Source organism: Zonotrichia leucophrys, chromosome 7 (assembly GCF_028769735.1).
Source record: "Zonotrichia leucophrys gambelii isolate GWCS_2022_RI chromosome 7, RI_Zleu_2.0, whole genome shotgun sequence".
Classification (NCBI taxonomy): domain Eukaryota; kingdom Metazoa; phylum Chordata; class Aves; order Passeriformes; family Passerellidae; genus Zonotrichia; species Zonotrichia leucophrys.
Window position 1 is genome coordinate 2,356,481 of NC_088177.1, and position 19,051 is coordinate 2,375,531.

General features: G+C 45.8%; 1 protein-coding gene across 1 annotated transcript in view; it reads right to left on the minus strand.

The window, feature by feature from the left end:
- Positions 1-18,879, minus strand: part of MBD5 (methyl-CpG binding domain protein 5) — a 153,182-nt gene extending 134,303 nt beyond the window's left edge. Inside the window, exon 1 of the mRNA XM_064718208.1 lies at positions 18,480-18,879. The gene's annotated coding sequence lies outside the window, so the exon portion shown is untranslated. The remainder of the gene's footprint in view (positions 1-18,479) is intronic.
- Positions 18,880-19,051: the final 172 nt, after the last annotated feature.

Below are 19,051 nucleotides of genomic sequence, written 5' to 3' on the forward strand. Positions count from 1 at the left end.
TAATTTAAAAATATTCAACAATTACGTGTCCATGACTAAGCCAGGGAAGCCCATTCTCTCCAAAGGCAGCTTTCCCTCAAGATGCAATTGTTCTGCTCATCATTTCTCAGCCAACTGCTCAATAAGCTGCATATTGAATGTGAGATGTCTAATGAGCGTCTCCATGACTGCAGAAACGACAACTTCCCAAAACAGAAGGTCTGATTCCCAACCTGCTGCAGTCTGGATAGAATTCACCTGCTGCCAGCCTGAACATTCCTCAGGGCCCTGCCCAGACACAGGACAAGTGGGATTCTCCAGTCAGTCCCATGTAGGACCACACAAACATTTCTCTGGGATTTTATCTCTCTGATTTCCCCTCCCTACCAGTCAGTGCCAAGCCCCAGCCAGGCCAATCCCCTAAAATCAGCAGCAATTTTCTGTAGAATGACACTGCAGTGAGGGCTGTGCTGCTGATCCCTGCCAGTCTCCCACAAGTCCCAACTGGCAGGGACACGACAGCTCCTGCTCTGAGAGCTCCAGGGCTCACCTGGCCCCAGCTGCACCCACGCCCTGCCGGCTGCAGGGATGGCAGCACAGCCCCTGGACCCTGCTGGGCTCTGGGCACACAGCCAGCTCAGGGGCTCCCTGGGCTCACCCCACACACACAACTCAGCTGGCAGAGCCTGGCACGGAGCCCGAGGCCAAGGGACCCCAAAATAATCCCATTAATCCTGCCCCAAAATAATCCCATTAATCCTGCCTGGGTCCTTAGCACAGGGGCAGCTCGCAGCAAAACTTTCATGGGTGTCCATGGAGAGCAGGGTGGGATGGAAACCTTTCCCTTGGGATGGATGTCCATGGAGAGCAGGGTGGGATGGAAACCCTTCCCTGTGGATGGATGTCCATGGAGAGCAGGGTGGGATGGAAATCTCTGTGGATGGATGTCCATGGAGAGTGGATGGGATGGAAACCCTTCCATGGGGATGGATGTCCATGGAGAGCAGGGTGAGATAGAAACCCTTCCCTGTGGATGTCCATGGAGAGCAGGGTGGGATGGAAACCCTTCCCTTGGGATAGATGTGCATGGAGAGCAGGGTGGGATGGAAATCTCTCTGGATGGATGTGCATGGAGAGCAGGGTGGGATGGAAACCCTGCCCTGGAGATGTCCATGGAGAGCAGGGTGGGATGGAAATCTCTGTGGATGGATGTCCATGGAGAGCAGGGTGGGATGGAAACCCTTCCCTGGGGATGTCCATGGAGAGCAGGGTGGGATGGAAACCCTTCCCTGGGGATGTCCATGGAGAGCAGGGTGGGATGGAAACCCTTCCATGGGGATGGATGGATGTCCATGGAGAGCAGGGTAGGTTGGAAACCCTTTCCTGGAGATGTCCATGGAGAGCAGGGTGGGATGGAAATCTCTGTCGATGGATGTGCATGGAGAGCAGGGTGGGATGGAAATCTCTCTGGATGGATGTCCATGGAGAGCAGGGTGGGATGGAAACCCTTCCCTGGGGATGGGTGTCCATGGAGAGCAGGGTAGGTTGGAAACCCTTCCCTGGAGATGTCCATGGAGAGCAGGGTGGGAAGGAAACCCTTCCCTGGGGATGGGTGTCCATGGAGAGCAGGGTGGGAAGGAAATCTCCTCTGTGAATGGATGTCCATGGAGAGCAGGGTGGGATGGAAACCCTGCCCTGGGGATGGATGGATGTCCATGGAGAGCAGGGTAGGTTGGAAACCCTTCCCTGGGGATGGATGTCCATGGAGAGCAGGGTGGGATGGAAATCTCTGTGGATGGATGTCCATGGAGAGCAGGATGGGATGGAAACCCTTCCCTTGGGATGTCCATGGAGAGCAGGGGGGATGGAAATCTCTGTGGATGGATGGCCATGGAGAGCAGGGGGGATGGAAACCCTCCCTGTGGATGGATGCCCATGGAGAGCAGGATGGGATGGAAATCTCCTCTGTGGATGGATGTCCATGGAGAGCAGGATGGGATGGAAACCCTTCCCTGGGGATGGATGGATGTCCATGGAGAGCAGGATGGGATGGAAACCCTGCCCTGTGGATGGATGTCCATGGAGAGTGGATGGGATGGAAACCCTTCCCTGGAGATGGATGGATGTCCATGGAGAGCAGGATGGGATGGAAACCCTTCCCTGGGGATGGATGGATGTCCATGGAGAGCAGGGTGGGATGGAAACCCTTCCCTGAGGATGGATGGATGTCCATGGAGAGCAGGGTGGGATGGAAACCCTTCCCTGGGGATGGATGGATGTCCATGGAGAGTGGATGGGATGGAAACCCTTCCCTGGGGATGGATGTCCATGGAGAGCAGGGTGGGATGGAAACCCTTCCCTGGAGATGTCCATGGAGGGTGGATGGAATGGAAAAACTTCCCCTGGGATGGTTGGATGGATGTTGATGGAGAGCAGGATAGGCTGGAAACCCTTCCCTGGGGATGGATGTCCATGGAGAGCAGGGTGGGATGGAAACCCTTCCCTGGGGATGTCCATGGAGAGCAGGGGGGATGGAAATCTCCTCTGCGGATGGATGTCCATGGAGAGTGGATGGAATGGAAACCCTTCCCTGGGGATGGATGGATGTCCATGGAGAGCAGGATGGGATGGAAACCCTTCCCTGGGGATGGATGGATGTCCATGGAGAGTGGATGGAATGAAAACCCTTCCCTGGAGGTGTCCATGGAGAGCAGGATGGGATGGAAATCTCTGTGGATGGATGTCCATGGAGAGCAGGGTGGGATGGAAATCTCCTCTGGGGATGGATGTCCATGGAGAAGAGGGCAGGATGGAAACCCTTCCCTGTGGGAGTCCATGGAGAGCAGGGTGGGATGGAAACCCTTCCCTGGGGATGGATGTCCATGGAGAGCAGGATGGGATGGAAACCCTTCCCTGGGGATGTCCATGGAGAAGAGGGCAGGATGGAAACCCTTCCATGGAGATGGATGGATGTCCATGGAGAGCAGGGGGGATGGAAACCCTTCCCTGGAGATGTCCATGGAGAAGAGGGCAGGATGGAAACCCTCCCTCCCCAAAACCCATCCCATGTGTTAAATGTTAAATTACTCCAATTTATCTGTGTTGCCACCATTTTTCCTTAATGCCACATTCATTCTGAAAAAATTAACAATTCTATCAAGATGTCTACTCCAACACACCGCAATTCCCATTGTAACCTGCGTGCTCCAAACCCTCTGACGCTGCACTCCAGGCCTGCTGAGTGAAACGAGATCTAAAGCAAAGCCAGGTGAAATATCTCAATTTCCTTCTTGCTGGAAGTTCAGCATCCCCTTCCCAGCCTGCCCTCCTTAACCTGCTGGAATAATCCCTGCCAGGCTTCCCAGGTGCTGACACAGGAACCTCTGTGAGCACACTCAACTGCTTCCTCTTCTCCTTCAAAAAATTTAATAACCTACAACTTTCCTCCCTGCCCTACTTGGAGTCCAGCCTTTGCTTCCCTCTCCTATCGAATCTGCTAAAATCAAATTTTATACAGTGTCAATTCAACAAAGGCAAAACTAGAAAGTCTGTTCTGACAGCTTCCTTTCTCCAAAAAATTTAATCAAAAAAAGGGAAAAAAAAAAAAAATCCTTTGCCCTTGAGAAGATGAATTGAATAGCCTTAGGTATTCTATAGCTGTATTTATGAAAAGCTTTTGGACACTAAAAGTCTCTACAGAAATGGGGAAAATGTTTTGCTCAGGTCATAAAATTTTTTTTTTTTTTTCATTGCACAGAGAAAAATATGCTGGGAAACATCCACTGTGAAACATCAGCTGCCCTGTGGGAGAGGCTCCAGCCCACAGGGACAACAACCCCAAAACCCCACAAAACACTCAGGAAAAGTCACTGCTCCCCTAAACCTGAAAATATTTCTCTCCAGAAACACACAGTGCTCTGCCCAGACATTAATTACAATTTTTGTACCCAAAAATTTTATTATTATTATTATAAAATTATCATTATGAATTTATTATGAAATTAATTTTATGAAATTATTATTATTATTATTATTATTATTATTATTATTATTATTATTATTATTATTATTATTATTATTATTATTATTATTATTGTTGTTGTTGTTGTTGTTGTTGTTATTATTGTTATTATTGTTTTGTACCCAAATATTTAATATTATTTATGGCAGCACCAAATCACACGAAATAATACAACAAAATATTTAAAAATGAAAGAAACTATCATTTTTCTACACAAAAATGTAAAATAAATAAAAATCATGTAAAAGTAATGCAAAGCTCCCTGGCTATGAATGAAAACAAAAGCAGCTCTTTTAAACACTGAATAACTCCATGAATTTCCCATTTAATATTGTATGCTGGAATGTTGCAGGAATTTTTTTCTTTTCCTCACTTTTATCCAAAACATTTTAGTTTGAATTTAAAATTTTCTGGTTTAGAGTAGTGAGAAGAACTTGTTAACAATCAAGATTCTGAGGGATTCATGCAGAACAGGTAATTTCACTGGAACCAAGTCCCTCCAGTCTGTCTGATGTCAAAGGCTCAATTGACTTGTGTGTTACTATATAAAAACCTAAATAAAACCCCAAATCCCCTCAAATCTGGTTTAAAAATTATAACAAATATTAACATATTTGTCATCAGACAGTGAATCATGGGGAAATGCAGAAGGAACTCATTGCTGGTTTGCAGATATTTTCATTTCAGCTGATTGAACAAATCCCTTTTCCTTGCCTGTGACAGAACTACAGAATATTTATTTGAAATGTACAGCTGTGGTAATTTAGAGAAAAGCACAGTATTTTGGGACAGGTTTGGGTTTTGGATTTGTTTTCAGGTAGAACAGGAAAAAACCATTAAAATTAAGTTAATTTTTAGTAAGCTCCAGCTAACCAGAAGCTAACATAGATTAATATCAGTACTTTCAGTTTACATTATCCAATAGAAATTAAATTCAGAAATCAAGTTTCTGCACTGATAACAGGTCTGCTCATCCTAAATAACCACTTGTATTTTTTTATTCTTGATAGAACTATGTAAAATCATCCCCCTGTATAAAGTCCAATATAATTTTTACAGAAGACAGTGACAAAAAATTAAAATCCCACATTGTTCCTGATATTTTATACATGACAGTAATATCAAATGCACAAAAAACCAGTGTCCAATAGAGAGACACAAAATCCTTGGGTTCAAAGGGATCAGAGAATAATTCTTAAAATGCAGATTATTTCATGTTTACAAAATCAACACATCTGGCTCCTTCTTCTGCTGAGGTTCCTCCAAAAATTGAGTTCCTGTTTTTATTGAAATATTTAAGCACTGGAAAGAAACTGAGTTATTCAAGAGAAACTCCTTTTCCTCACTAAGCTGCACTGAATTTATTTCATTAAAGCCCTGCTTCAACTCATTATCTCAAAGGAGAAAATGCTAAATCATATTAGAGCTCCTGTTCAACAAAAGAGGAAACTTTTCTGGCTGCATTTAAAGGAAAAATGTTTGTCCTCGTATTTATAAATTCAGAAATATTTCTTCCAAAAAAGAGGAAGATACAAGAAATTTAAAGACTAATTTTTGTATTTGTTAAAATAAATTCAGAAATATTTCTTCCAAAAAAGAGGAAGATACAAGAAATTTAAAGACTAATTTTTGTATTTGTTCAAACAAATACAGAAATAAATTCAGAAATATTTCTTCCAAAAAAGAGGAAGATATAAAAATTAGTCTTTAAAATTCTTGTATTTGTTAAAATAAATTCAGAAATATTTCTTCCAAAAAAGAGGAAGACACAAGAAATTTAAAGACTAATTTTTGTATTTGTTCAAATACAGAAATAAATTCAGAAATATTTCTTCCAAAAAAGAGGAAGACACAAGAAATTTAAAGACTAATTTTTATATTTGTTAAAATAAATTCAGAAATATTTCTTCCAAAAAAGAGGAAGATATAAAAATTAGTCTTTAAATTTCTTGTATTTGTTAAAATAAATTCAGAAATATTTCTTCCAAAAAAGAGGAAGACACAAGAAATTTAAAGACTAATTTTTGTATTTGTTCAAATACAGAAATAAATTCAGAAATATTTCTTCCAAAAGAGAGGAAGATACAAGAAAGTTAAAACAAATACAGAAATAAATTCAGAAATATTTCTTCCAAAAAAGAGGAAGATACAAGAAATTTAAAGACTAATTTTTGTATTTGTTAAAATTATTTTTTTTTTGGTGGGATAAATTCCTAAGCCTTAAAACTCCACAGATAAGAGTTAAAATAAAGAAGTCCAATTCTCTACCAGAATGCATTTGCTCAAGTGTAAAGCTAACAAATGCTAAAATTTTTGGCAACACGTCTGCATTTCTGAATCATTAGGTAGTCCAACTATTTTTTGATTTTGCTTGCATGATGTTGGATTGGAATAATCCATAGGAATCAGAGGTTTCCCTGCCTAGGAATGGCGAGTTTGGTGGCAAAAGGAGCACAGACTGCAGGGAGGCTCTGCCAGCCCGGCATGGGCAGCGCTGGGTTGGGATTGGGTTGGGATTTGTTGACTCAGGGGACGAGCAAGGAGAATAAATTCAAAGTAAACACAAGCCAGGCAAGGCATGCGCAGCATTCCAGGCACCCTCTCTGCTCTGGGATGCTTCCCTGTGGGATCTCAGCACCTCAGCACTGAGGTGTCACCGAGAGCACCCTTGGGGGGCTCGGGAGTCCTGGAATGTTCCAGAAGTGTCTGGTGGCTGCACTTTGATCCTACACAGGAGACGACACCTGTATGAGGATGGGAGGGTTTCACCGGGGTGAATGGTGAAGGGATTGGTTAATTAGAGAGTGAAACACAGGGTTTAGGATTTCTGTACAGGGGGGTTTAGAGAAGTAAGATGGAGGAATTGGGGCGTGTCCTGTCCTTCTTCTTCTTCTTCTTCTCCTCCATCTTCTGTGGTGATGGTGGCACTTTGGGATTGGTCATTACTAAAAGTGCACTGGGCAATAAGGGTGAAAGGTATTGGGGAAAAATGATAAATATTGTACACGTAACTTTGGGTATAAAGATAGGTGACCGCCCGGAGGGCAGGGAGTGTGCTCATGGCTGGCTGCTGAGCAGAGCTCTGTCGGGCCGAGAGAAAATCTTTTAGATAAACAATTAATAAACACCGAGACCGAGAAAAGAACTGAAGCCTCTTCTCGTCCTTTGATACGCGGGCTGCCCCAAGGCCACCCCGGGCCTTTCCAGGCCATCCAAACAGCCAAAAACCGGACACTTCCCTAGGAAAGCTCAGCCATGGATGGGCTGGAGCAGAGCAGAACCATGCTGGGATGAAGGAGAACCCAGCTCCAGGCATGGCACTGCCCTCCTGTAAGCCAAACAGCCAGGCCAACATCCTCCAAGGTGTGAAAGCGTTTCTGGGGCACTGATACAGCTCCTGATGATGCTCAGGTTTAGCTTTCATATTTTTCAGATTCTGTGCTGCTTTAGTGTCTCAGTCTAGGCTTCATATTAGGGCTCTGTTCACAGAGCAGGGAGACAGAAAAATTCCTCCTTTAGCTGAGCACCAAGGACAAATGACCCAAATCTCAGCCCAAGAGCACAAACAGCTGTGGCAGAGGTTTTACAGCAGTTTCTGTGAGCCACAGAGAAGTTTGAATTTTGAAGAAGATCCAGATTTACCCCTGAAAGAATTTTCTACCAAGGTCTTTGACACAGAAACCAAGAAAGAAAGAGAAATAAGTGAAACCGGCAGCTGCCTATTCCAATGGGCACTTTGCTTCTTGTGACCAATGAGTAAAGTGTAAACTTAGAAATTTTGTGAGAATGTATAAAAAGCACATTTGGAGCCTTCTGAAAATGGAGTGTGCTGCTTTTCTCTGTCTCTGTCTCCACTACAACAAACCCCGTGGGCTGGAGAGAGAAAAACAAGCAGGGTGGGACTGCAGGGGCTGAAGCTGGGATGGGACAATGAACTGCAAGGTGCAAATGGAGCAGAACTGATCCCAGGGACAGAGCCCGGGAGCGCTCGTGCATTTTGGGGCCATTTTGGTTCATCTTGGGTGCAGCCCTGGCTGGGCTCTGGTGCTGCCCAAGGTGGATCCATGGAGGCTCTGGATAAATCCCTGCTTTATTCCTCAGCTCTGTGTAGTCCCTGTTCCAGGGCAGCCTCCACAAGGCATCACTGGTGTGAGAGCAGCCAGGCCCGCTCAGCAGCCACTCCCAGCTCTTCCAAGTTGAGGCAGCAACAGTGGCAATATTATGGAATTATTTATACACTCACAGGCCTGTTTACTTCCCTTTTCAAATCATTCTGAGGCTGCTGGATGTAAAGGCTGTGATTAAGCAGCACTTTCTGGTTGATACTGTGTGAAAATATTCTTGATACTTGTGGCTTCAGCGAGGCTGCCAGGTGGGGTTTCCCATCAAGAGCCACCAGCTCCCCTTCCCATCCTATTGTGGATCCCAGGGCTGGGAGAGCTGGGAATGTTCCCCTGGAGAAGGGAAGGCTCCAGGCAGAGCTCAGAGCCCCTGCAGGGCCTGAAGGGGCTCCAGGAGAGCTGAGAGGGGCTGGGGACAGGGATGGAGGGACAGGAGCCAGGGAATGGCTCCCCCAGCCTTCAACAAGACACAAACTCCATTAGAAAGAAATCCCATTTACTTCCAGACATGAATATCTCCATTTTCTTCCTTTCTGCATGACTCCTGAATGCTTTTTGAGCAGCTGATCTTCCTTTAAAGCTGAACAGAGTAAGGGGCACATGGAATGGGAATGTTCCCCTGGAGAAGGGAAGGCTCCAGGCAGAGCTCAGAGCCCCTGGCAGGGCCTGAAGGGGCTCCAGGAGAGCTGAGAGGGGCTGGGGACAGGGATGGAGGGACAGGAGCCAGGGAATGGCTCCCAGTGCCAGAGGGCAGGGATGGATGGGACACTGGGAATTGTTGGAATTGGGAATTCCTGGCTGGGAGGGTGGGCAGGCCCTGGCACAGAGAAGCTCTGGAGCGAGTCCTGAGGAGGCCACGGAGAAGCTCCAAGCACTGGAGATTCTCTCTGGGGACAAAACGCAGCAAAATAATTGTTCCAAAATCTCCTTTTCTTACCCCTCCCTGCCTTCTCCCCATGGTGTCTCCCAAATCCTGATGCTGGGCCAGAGCAGCACATGGAATTGTGGATGATGGCTGGAGAGGGGAAGGCTCCAGGCAGAGCTCAGAGCCCCTGGCAGGGCCTGAAGGGGCTCCAGGAGAGCTGAGAGGGGCTGGGGACAGGGATGGAGGGACAGGAGCCAGGGAATGGCTCCCAGTGCCAGAGGGCAGGGATGGGTGGGACACTGGGAATTCCCAGAGCAGCTGGGGCTGCCCCTGGATCCCTGGGAGAATCCAAGGCCAGGCTGGATGACCCAACCATGGAATGGGGTGGGATGGGATGAGCTTTAAGCTCCCTTCCAACCCAAACCACTCCATGCTTCTCTGTTCTGCTCCCCTCTGTCAAGACAAACAATTCACACACCCCCACAGCCCCTGCTCCCCACATTCCCCTTATTCTCCTTACAGCCCTGACTGTGCCCCAAACTCCAGCTGTGCCTCACCCCCATCCCCTCCCAGCTCCTGAGCACCAGCCCCTCCCCAGGCTTTGCCTGTTCCGAGCGTTTCCCCGCTCGCTTCCTTCCTCCTGCAGCAGCTTTCAGTTCCAGCCCTGCTCCTTTTGGGAAGCCAAACCCCTGCTCCCCAACCCCAAAGCCACAGAGAGCAGCAGCAAGGGGTTTATCCACAGGCTGCACCTTGCAGCTCCACGGAACTCCCCCTTCCCTGAGGCAGCCTCACCATCCTGTGCACAAAAATCAAAATATTTCAGCCCAGTGGGTGCATTCCCTGAAGTGTGATGGGTTTTTTGTGGGGTGATAAACTCGCTGCCCCAAAAACACACAGAGCATTCCCAAGGCAACTCAGAGTTAGGAAGTTGTCAGGAATGTCTATTGGGGCACAATAAAGTAGGTGAGTAAAGCAGGAGTAAACAACAGCAGAGTCTGTGCAAATTGAGGACAGAATAATTACGGATTACACTGGACAGGATTAATGCAGAGATTAAAAAAAAACACTAATTATTTGGGAATTTCTGATGAACATCCAGGTCCACAGAACCTAATCCCAAAATCCCACCTGCCTGTGAAGGGCTCTGGAGCACAGGAGAACCAACTCCCAACACTGGGACAGCAATAAAATCTCTATAAAGAGCTTTCCTTCAAGATAACAACTGGAGATGCCTTAAAATATCCTCAATTTAATGTTCACCATCAGCAACAATTCAGTTTACATTCACCACCATTGTACTGAACATTTCCTATATTACAAATGCCTTTGACTCTTATCTACCAAAACACAAACTAAAAAGTATTTCATTTTTTCTATAACTGCACAGAAACATTTCAGACTCACATACATCATCACAAAGTATTATAATTATTTGTAATTATTAGCAAAAACTGAATATTAACAGTTTTTACTGTTTTTTTGAATGCAATAACATTAAAAATGAGAATAATCTACTTCCAACTGTTCATCTATGGGATAAGTCTCTCTCAGGTTGTTGTATCTGTAACATCAAAAAAAACCTGAATAAAGTTAAACTTAGTTTTATTTAGCATAGATCAATACTTGGAGAAAGTATTGATCAATTCTTTTTGATTTTTTTTTCTTTGAAAATTAAAAAACTGTAACAACAGGCTCTGCAAAGTTTAGATATTCCTTCTCTGACAAAGCAACAGTTATTTGTCTGATAATTATTATTTGAGAAAAAGGATGCTGCCTACACATGGGAATACTTTTAGTGGCATGTAAGTTCCTTTAACATAAAAATGAAAATTTCAAATATTGTCTTGATTTTCTGTTTAAGTTCCAGGGACATGCTCCTAAATTCTGCAGATCCTTAGCAGGACTCTTCCATCAAAGGAGCTGAGTTACAGCAGATGATGAAGGACTGATCCATAACTGTGACGTTTTTAGGGAAAGCACCACAGGGAAAAGCCCAGGAACCCCCAGAATTCTGGAAGGTGATCCCCAGGAACCCACAGGGCAGCTGATGAAGGAGCTGCCCAACTTTAGGGGGAGCATTACTTTGTTACAAGTTTTGTTCCCCAAGACCTTTGTGAAGTTACAACTCATAAAAATTCAGATTTAGGGCTAAAATTATAAACATTTTAGCAATGAAAACAGAATAGACATTATTACTATATTTATTTTTTTTCCTTGAAGATTTCATATCTACATATTTACTAGTAGAGTCTCAAGAGTAGAAACACTGGATAGATATTTCCAAAAATTAAAAATCACCCACACCAAAGTTTTATACCTAGCTTAATGCCTGAATTAAAGTATTTATCACAGAAAAGTGGGCTACAACAGCTCCAAGATGTGCTGAGAGTACCAGAGGTTCCAGCAGAGCCCCAGCAGCACTGGCAGGCTCCAGCCAGGGCACCCTGCACAGATGGACAAGTCATTTTTAGAAATGAATCACGCTGCAAACGATTGCACTAATTTTAAACCAGAGGTGAGGAACCAATAGCCTCCAGCCCAGATATGGTTTGCTTCAGCTGGCCCACAGACACAGCCCTGCTTTATTACTTAATAACACCCAGGCAACTCCAAGGGAGCCACGTGGCTTTTAAAGGCTCCAAAACTCACAGGTTTGTAAGGACATGGTCCTTAAACTCAAATATCGTTCCAAGTTTCAGGTATTACATGGGATTTTTGGGTTTAGTTTTTGGTTTATTTTATTGTCTGTTCTGGCTGCCCTGAGCAGGTGGGATTTCCCAGCCCTCAGTGTTTAAATCATCTTAGCAGGGAAAAGTCAACTTTGATTGAGTTTGGACAACTCAAGGGTTGTGCTAAAGGATTTTGGTACCTGCTCTGGTATTTAGGACAAAATTTCCACTAAAAACCTTGGAGAGCCACAACACCAAACCCAGATACAAGTGTGTCCAGTTTGAACCTGAAAGGAAGCAGGGACAGGAATTTCTGGGGGCAATCAGAGGCCAGGGCTTGGCTGTGATCCCCTCTGCAGCTCTGGGCAGGCTGATCTGAGGCCACACAAGGTTCAGCTCTCACTGGGGCTCTGATGCCATCAGCACCAACAAACCCTTCCCAAAACCCTTCCACACAGGCCCTTCCACAAACCCTTCCACACAGGCCCTTCCACACAGGCCCTTCCACACAGGCCCTTCCACACAGGCCCTTCCACAAACCCTTCCACAGGCCCTTCCCCAAACCCTTCCCCAGGCCCTTCCCCAAACCCTTCCCAGGCCCTTCCACAGGCCCTTCCACAGGCCCTCCAAGGCCCTTCCTCAACCCTTCCACAGGCCCTTCTCAAACCCTTCACAGGCCCTTCTCAAACCCTTCCCCAGGCCCTTCCCCAAACCCTTCCCCATCCCTTCCACAGGCCCTTCCACAGGCCCTTCCCAAACCCTTCCACAGGCCCTTCCACAAACCCTTCCACAGACCCTTCCACAAACCCTTCCACAGGCCCTTCCACAAACCCTTCCACAGGCCCTTCCACAAACCCTTCCCCAAACCCTTCCACAGGCCCTTCCCCAAACCCTTCCACAGGCCCTTCCACAAACCCTTCCCCAGGCCCTTCCACAGGCCCTTCCCCAAACCCTTCCACAGGCCCTTCCACAGGCCCTTCCACAGGCCCTTCCCCAAACCCTTCCCCATCCCTTCCACAAACCCTTCCCCAAACCCTTCCCAACCCTTCACAGGCCCTTCCCCATCCCTTCACAAACCCTTCCCATCCCTTCACAAACCCTTCCACAGGCCCTTCCACAAACCCTTCCTCAAACCCTTCCCCATCCCTTCCAAAAATCCTTCCCCAAACCCTTCCCCATCCCTTCCACAAACCCTTCCCCAAACCCTTCCCCTGGTCTCCACTCCCCAACCCAGCAATTCACTCCCCTGGGACAAAATCCAGAGGAAAAGTCATTTTAAACAGCACCTCCCAAAACCCAAACCTTTCCTAGCATAGCACAAATGAGGAAAATTCATATTTTCTGAGCTTTCAAAGGGAGCTGCTCCTTGAGAAACATGGGATGAGCCTTCCAGAAACAACTCAAAAGCCAGCAAACTTTACAATATTTGCCATTCCAGGCAGGCAGGCTCAGGAACAAGAAGACAACACCACATTGCATCACCAACACATCACCTCTGAAATCCGATCCAAGCCTCTTCCCCATAAAGATTACGAGGGAACAACAACGTATCCCTCTCCTGCCCCCAAGCCCTAAAAGACAAAAGGAAGTTCTGTTCTAAAAAAACCAGCTCACTACAGATCCCTGACTACTTTGTTTCTTCAATCAATGATCTCATTTGTTCACTTTTGCAGTGTTTTCTTCCAAAAATAGCAGATACTAAAAAAATTCTTCTTATCTACAGTTTGGATGAGAGGATCCAGCACAATATTTTTTTTTGTGCTTCTCTTCTACACACAGTTAAAACAAATAAAATTTATCTCCTTAAATTGACAGTGTGCTTATATAAAAAAATTAAATCGATGCATAAAGCTTCATTGCATCAGTCTTAAAAATAAAAAAAAATTAAATTAAATAGATTAGGGACAAACAAAACCAAAAATGTAAAGCTGTGTTTATTATTTTCATTATTTCATGTGTTTTGGTTAGATTGGAGCTGCAGAATCAGTCTTGGCAAAATATATGAAATTTGTACTCATTATGGTGGGCCTAGTCACATATATATATATATATAAATAGATATTATATACAATATATATATAATACATATATAATATATATAATAGATATATATATTAAAATAGATATTATATATAAAATATATATAATACATATATAATATATACAATAGAAATATAAAATATAGATATCTATATATAATATATAGTATATATATATAAAATATATATAGATATCTATATAAATATATACAGATATATATACAGATATATATAGATATACATGAGGTAGACAGGTAAAAGCCTCAAGGCTGAAGACAAACCCAAACATTTCACGGATTTTGATCAAGCCTTTAATTTGTCACAACAAATAATCCTAAATAACACGTTGGCAATGATCTACCAGAGCTTCAAACCAAGTCTAAAATTGGCCAAATGAAATTGAATTTCCATGTTTTTCAACCATCAGGCAGCATGAATGGAAAATTGTGCCTATCTGTATTTGTGATATGCAGGCCCAGGTTGGAGCTGGCCAAATTTTCTCCTAACTTAGGTTGTGTTTGTTGCCTTTGGCAGGGGGGTACAAGGCAACATTATCTGGTGCCTTCCTTGATCTAAACGTTGGGAATATCAGCATTTGATCCAGCAGGATTTGTTGTGCAAACAATTGACAACTGTTCTGCTTCCCTCACTTGGGAATTTTCCTGAGCGAGGCCACGCCACTGATGCTGCAAAGCAAGGGCCCTCATATTTCACATATTATTTACATTTCAGATTGCTCACACACCAAAATAATTCTGCATTTAATGCCACTGAAAATGTAGACTAAGCAAAAATTATGACAATATTTTTTTTTTTTCAATTTTACCTCATAGCAAAGTAATGAATTAATATATTGCTTCTATGAGTTCTGGTTATCAGATATTGTGGTAGGATAAGGATTTTTAAAATATTGCTAGCTTAGTTTAAAAGATTTTCTGGAAAATAAAAATATATAAAATAAACAGCAGATTTAATTTAACTAGAATAATAAATGAAAGAATAAAGGTTTGCTTAGAAACATAAAAAGAATTTTCAAGCACTTTACCACTTTATTTTAAAGCACATTTAAAGCTCCTGAAACAGAATATTTCAGAAAAAAAACCCCTCAAACAAACAAGAAATGGATCTTGGGCATCTCCAGCTCCACCAGCAATGGAAGCCAGAGCAGGATTTGTCCCTTGGTGACTCCCTTGGGAAGGATGGGAGCGATGGGGATTTTGGGGATGGGAACACCTGCACACAAACTCCTGTCACACAGCTCCAGGAATAGCCATGGGTGATCCTCCTGCTGGAGCTCGGGGCTCACAGTGCACCCCAAAATTCCAATCAGTGCTTTCACTACTTCTTGTAGATGCTCGTTTATATATTTACCTATTTGTGTATGCAGCTAAAATCATTTGCATGTGTACTCATACACTTCTGAACATTGCAGTCCAAGTGATTTTGACAAATTTCACCTTGATTTAAAAATAGTACCAAGTCTGAACTCCTTTCTAGACGATTCATCAAGAAATAGAAATTGCTATAATAAAGAACTTGGAATTCAAAAGAGGGGAAGAGTCAGCACTTCTCAATTTCTTAACTGCTGCTTTTTGTTTTATTCCCTCTTCGTTTAGCTCCAGATACACAGAGAAAAATGAAAGCATCCTGAAAGCTATTTCCAATGCTCCTCCAAAATTTCATCCCTAATACCAGCCCTGGTTCCTGTGCAGGCCCATTTGAAACTGATTGAGCAGAATTATTGCACCTAATAGATCCAAAAATAAACACAAAGAAAAGCCAATGAGAGCCTGTGGTTTCCAACGTTCAAGCAACTCTTTAAAAGAATAAGCAGGTCCTTAATGACATAAGAGCATTAAAAAGGAAATAAATGTATCCTGTATCTTTTTATTTTTGAAATCAATGGTAATTCTCATTTCACTGGGACAGAACAAGAACCAAACAAACCCAAACCCTGAGACAACCCAACAAGGCTGAAAGGACAAACAGAATTCCCCACCTGCCCAAAGTTCTGACAGGATTTTAGCAAAGGGAGCTCAGCCACTTTCAAACTGAGTGTCCCTGGCCATGAAGAGCTGAGCCTGAACTGCTTTGTGCATGGAGAGACCCTGGGACAGGAGTGGGGCTCCAGATGGGCACAGGGGCACGGCCTGCTCAGCCACAAACCCATGGTGGGCTCACAGACTGCATTCCAGACACTCATCTTCCACAGAGAAGGAATAACCATGAGGAACAGCAGGAAAAAAAAATCTAAATCCACTGACAAAGCGAATTCAATGACCCAGCTGAATCCCAAGGCATCCAGGAGAAGGCTGTGATGATGCCAGGATCTCCAGTGCCTTTGGACAAGGAGAAACACTGATCCCTGCACAGCCCAACAATGAAAGGACAGCAAGAAAAGTTCAATTATTGAAGGTATTGCATCATAAAGATTCTCCTCAAACATCCGCCTCCCTAATCCAAACAGAGACCAACTCATTTGTCCACAGAGGAAGGAAGGGATGGCAGAAACTCCACAGAAACATGATTAAAGTCAGGCCTAAACAGCATCTCCATGCTCAGCACAGCCATGGCAGCTCCTTGCTAACTCCAGAAGCCACTGACCCAGAATACAGCAAAATAATTATTAATTCCGTCCCCAAAGATAAAGAACTGGAAAATCCACACCAAGTTTTCCTGAAAGCAATCAGCACCTGTAAATATCTCAATAATAGCAGCAAAAAGAGCTTAGGAACCCAACTCAAAGGAAACTGTGTTGCCTTTCAGTTACAGCTGTTGATAATTCCCAATCTTTCCTAGCACAGGTTGAAAGGTTCAATTCCTTCAGCTCTTGGGAGGTTGTGACAGCAGCCAGGAGGCCCAAATTAGCCTGAGAGCCCTTTGTGCCAAGCAGAAATTCAGGAATTGCCACCCAGAATCCTTCAGAGGGCCCTTCCCACCCCAATCCCACAGCTCTCCCTCCAGCACAGACCTGCCTGCAGGACTGGAGGCCTATGGAAATGAAGGTTTATCAGTTATTTTGATTTAAAGCCAGAAAAAACCCTGAATTATTCTGCCCAGCTTCAGAATCCTGTTCAATTTCACTGTGTAACCATATTAAACCAAACCATAGACACTTTAAAGCCCAAAACACAAGGAGATGGTGAAATCCCTGCAATAATTACTGTATCACACCACTGGAGGATGTGGAAGTTGGGGGCAGAGCTGCAGCTCTACAGACACGGGGAATGTAATCCTGCAGCCACTGTGGGCTTCCATGTACAGAGCAAAGCAGATCAATGGGATCCCAGGCTGAGAAAAGCAGCAGTGTCATGAAATAAAATAATGAAATTATGTCCTTCCCTCCTGGACAGGCTTTTGCTGTCCAACTCCCACCTGTAGTAAGTATGTTTAAATCATGGGTGTTTATACACAGATCTGCTGATTTTGGGGATTGATGCCATCAAGGTTTTGTCCCCACATGTTTTAACCCAAAGTTATCACAAGCAAAAAGAAAACTAACAGCAAACTATGAGAAAGAGCTCCAGTTATGGCTGCTGCCTCCAATTCTCCATCACAACATTGCCCAGCATCAATCCAGCTCTGGTCCTCTCCTGTTCCTTCCACTCCATCAAATTACAGATCCCATAAACTCATCCCAGCCCGACCCCAAAACTGCTGCTTCCCACCAGACACGTGGGTACAAAGCAGAAATGGGAGACAGCCCAGCATGCCAGGAGAGCTCTTTCTTGTGGGCATCCTTCAGTGACACACACACTCTGTGCTCACCATTGAACTGGGGTGCCCCTCTGGAACACACACCCATGGCCTACTCCGTGGTTCTGCACCCAGCACTTAATAAACCAAAAATAATAAACCCAGAATAAACCAAAGCACTCCAACCGCCTTTTGGAAATTACAGAGGACATAATTAAGCTCCAGAAATAAGCAGACAACAGCAATTCCAATATAAACATCCTACTTGTGTAGGGGACTGTCTCATCTCAACTTGGTGTTAACACCTCAACTCTTACTTCTGGATCCTTGCAAACATCTAGGAGGCTTCTCCCAACATTTCCTCGAGTCCACAATTTAGTTTGACATTTCAAGCCATTACATTTTAACCTATTTCAGACGTTTGAACACGTAAGTTTCCCTGGAACCAGCAGCAAACATGGTCAGGCCAGTCCACCAGCAGCACCTGACCAAGACGGTGAGCGGGGATGGAGACACTTGGCCTTCCCAGCAGAAACCATGGAAAAACACATCCCGACATATACATCCGAACAAACCATTGCCCAAATATAGCCGGGCACCACCGATAAACCAGGGGCTGCCACCAAAGCACATCCCAAGCCCGCAGACACCAAGTCCAGCTCCTGGACTGTCTATCCCCTGGAAGTTCAGCTCGGGAAAGGGTCTTTGTACAAGTGGTCTTTGTACCTTCACCACCGCAGGGGTTTAATAACTCAAACAATAAGTCAAACAACGGCCTGGAACCTGGGGGGCAACGCCGGGGCTCCCTGATATCCCGGGAAAACAACACTTGGGGCACTCGGCCGGGGCTCGGCACCCACCGCAGCACCCCGAACTTTGCCCGGCGCCCCCGCCACCGTCACCCGCCTCCCCTCCCGCTCCGGAGGGGCCCAAAGGAGCATCCCCGGAGCATCCCCCGACAACAAAGCTGGGGCGGGGGGCGCCGGGAAGGGGCCCGGAGTGACAGGCGGTGCCCCCCCGGGGTAAACAGGGGGTAAACACGGGGTAAACAAACAGCCCCCCCCGCCCCGCCGCTCCCCCCGCACTCACCTCAGGGCCCCCGGGCGCAGGGAGGAAGGCGGAGACGCACACAAAGGGTAATAAAGGGGGAGGAGGAGGAGGGAGCGGCGCTCCGCGGGGCCGCCCCCGAGGGACGGGGGGGGCTCTCGGTGTGTTTGGGGGGGATGTGGAAGAAACTCCCCGGCGGGGCTGCGGGGGGGGCAGCGACTCGGGGCCCCCCGCCCCCGCCTCGGCGCGGCGCTGCTTCGTGTCCCTTCAGCGGCGCGAACAACCGGCCGTCCCGCCGCCGCCCCCCCCCGCGCTCCTCCTCATCGCCGCCGCCGCTGTCGGGAAGGAGGAGGAGGAGGAGGAGGAGAAGGAGGAGGAGGAGGAGGAGGAAGAGGAGGGGAGGCAGCAGCGGCGGCCGCCACCGCGCATGCGCCCCGGGGGAGCTCGGGAGGCCGCGGGGAGGAAGGGGGGGGGGAAACGGGGGGGGGGGGGGGAGACGACGACTTCCCACAGCGCCGCGCGCGCCGCTCCCGGAAACGGATCCGGGACAGGGAGGAAGGAAGTGGATGGGGAGGAGGAAGAAGGGGGGGGAAATGGTCGGGGAGGAAGTGACG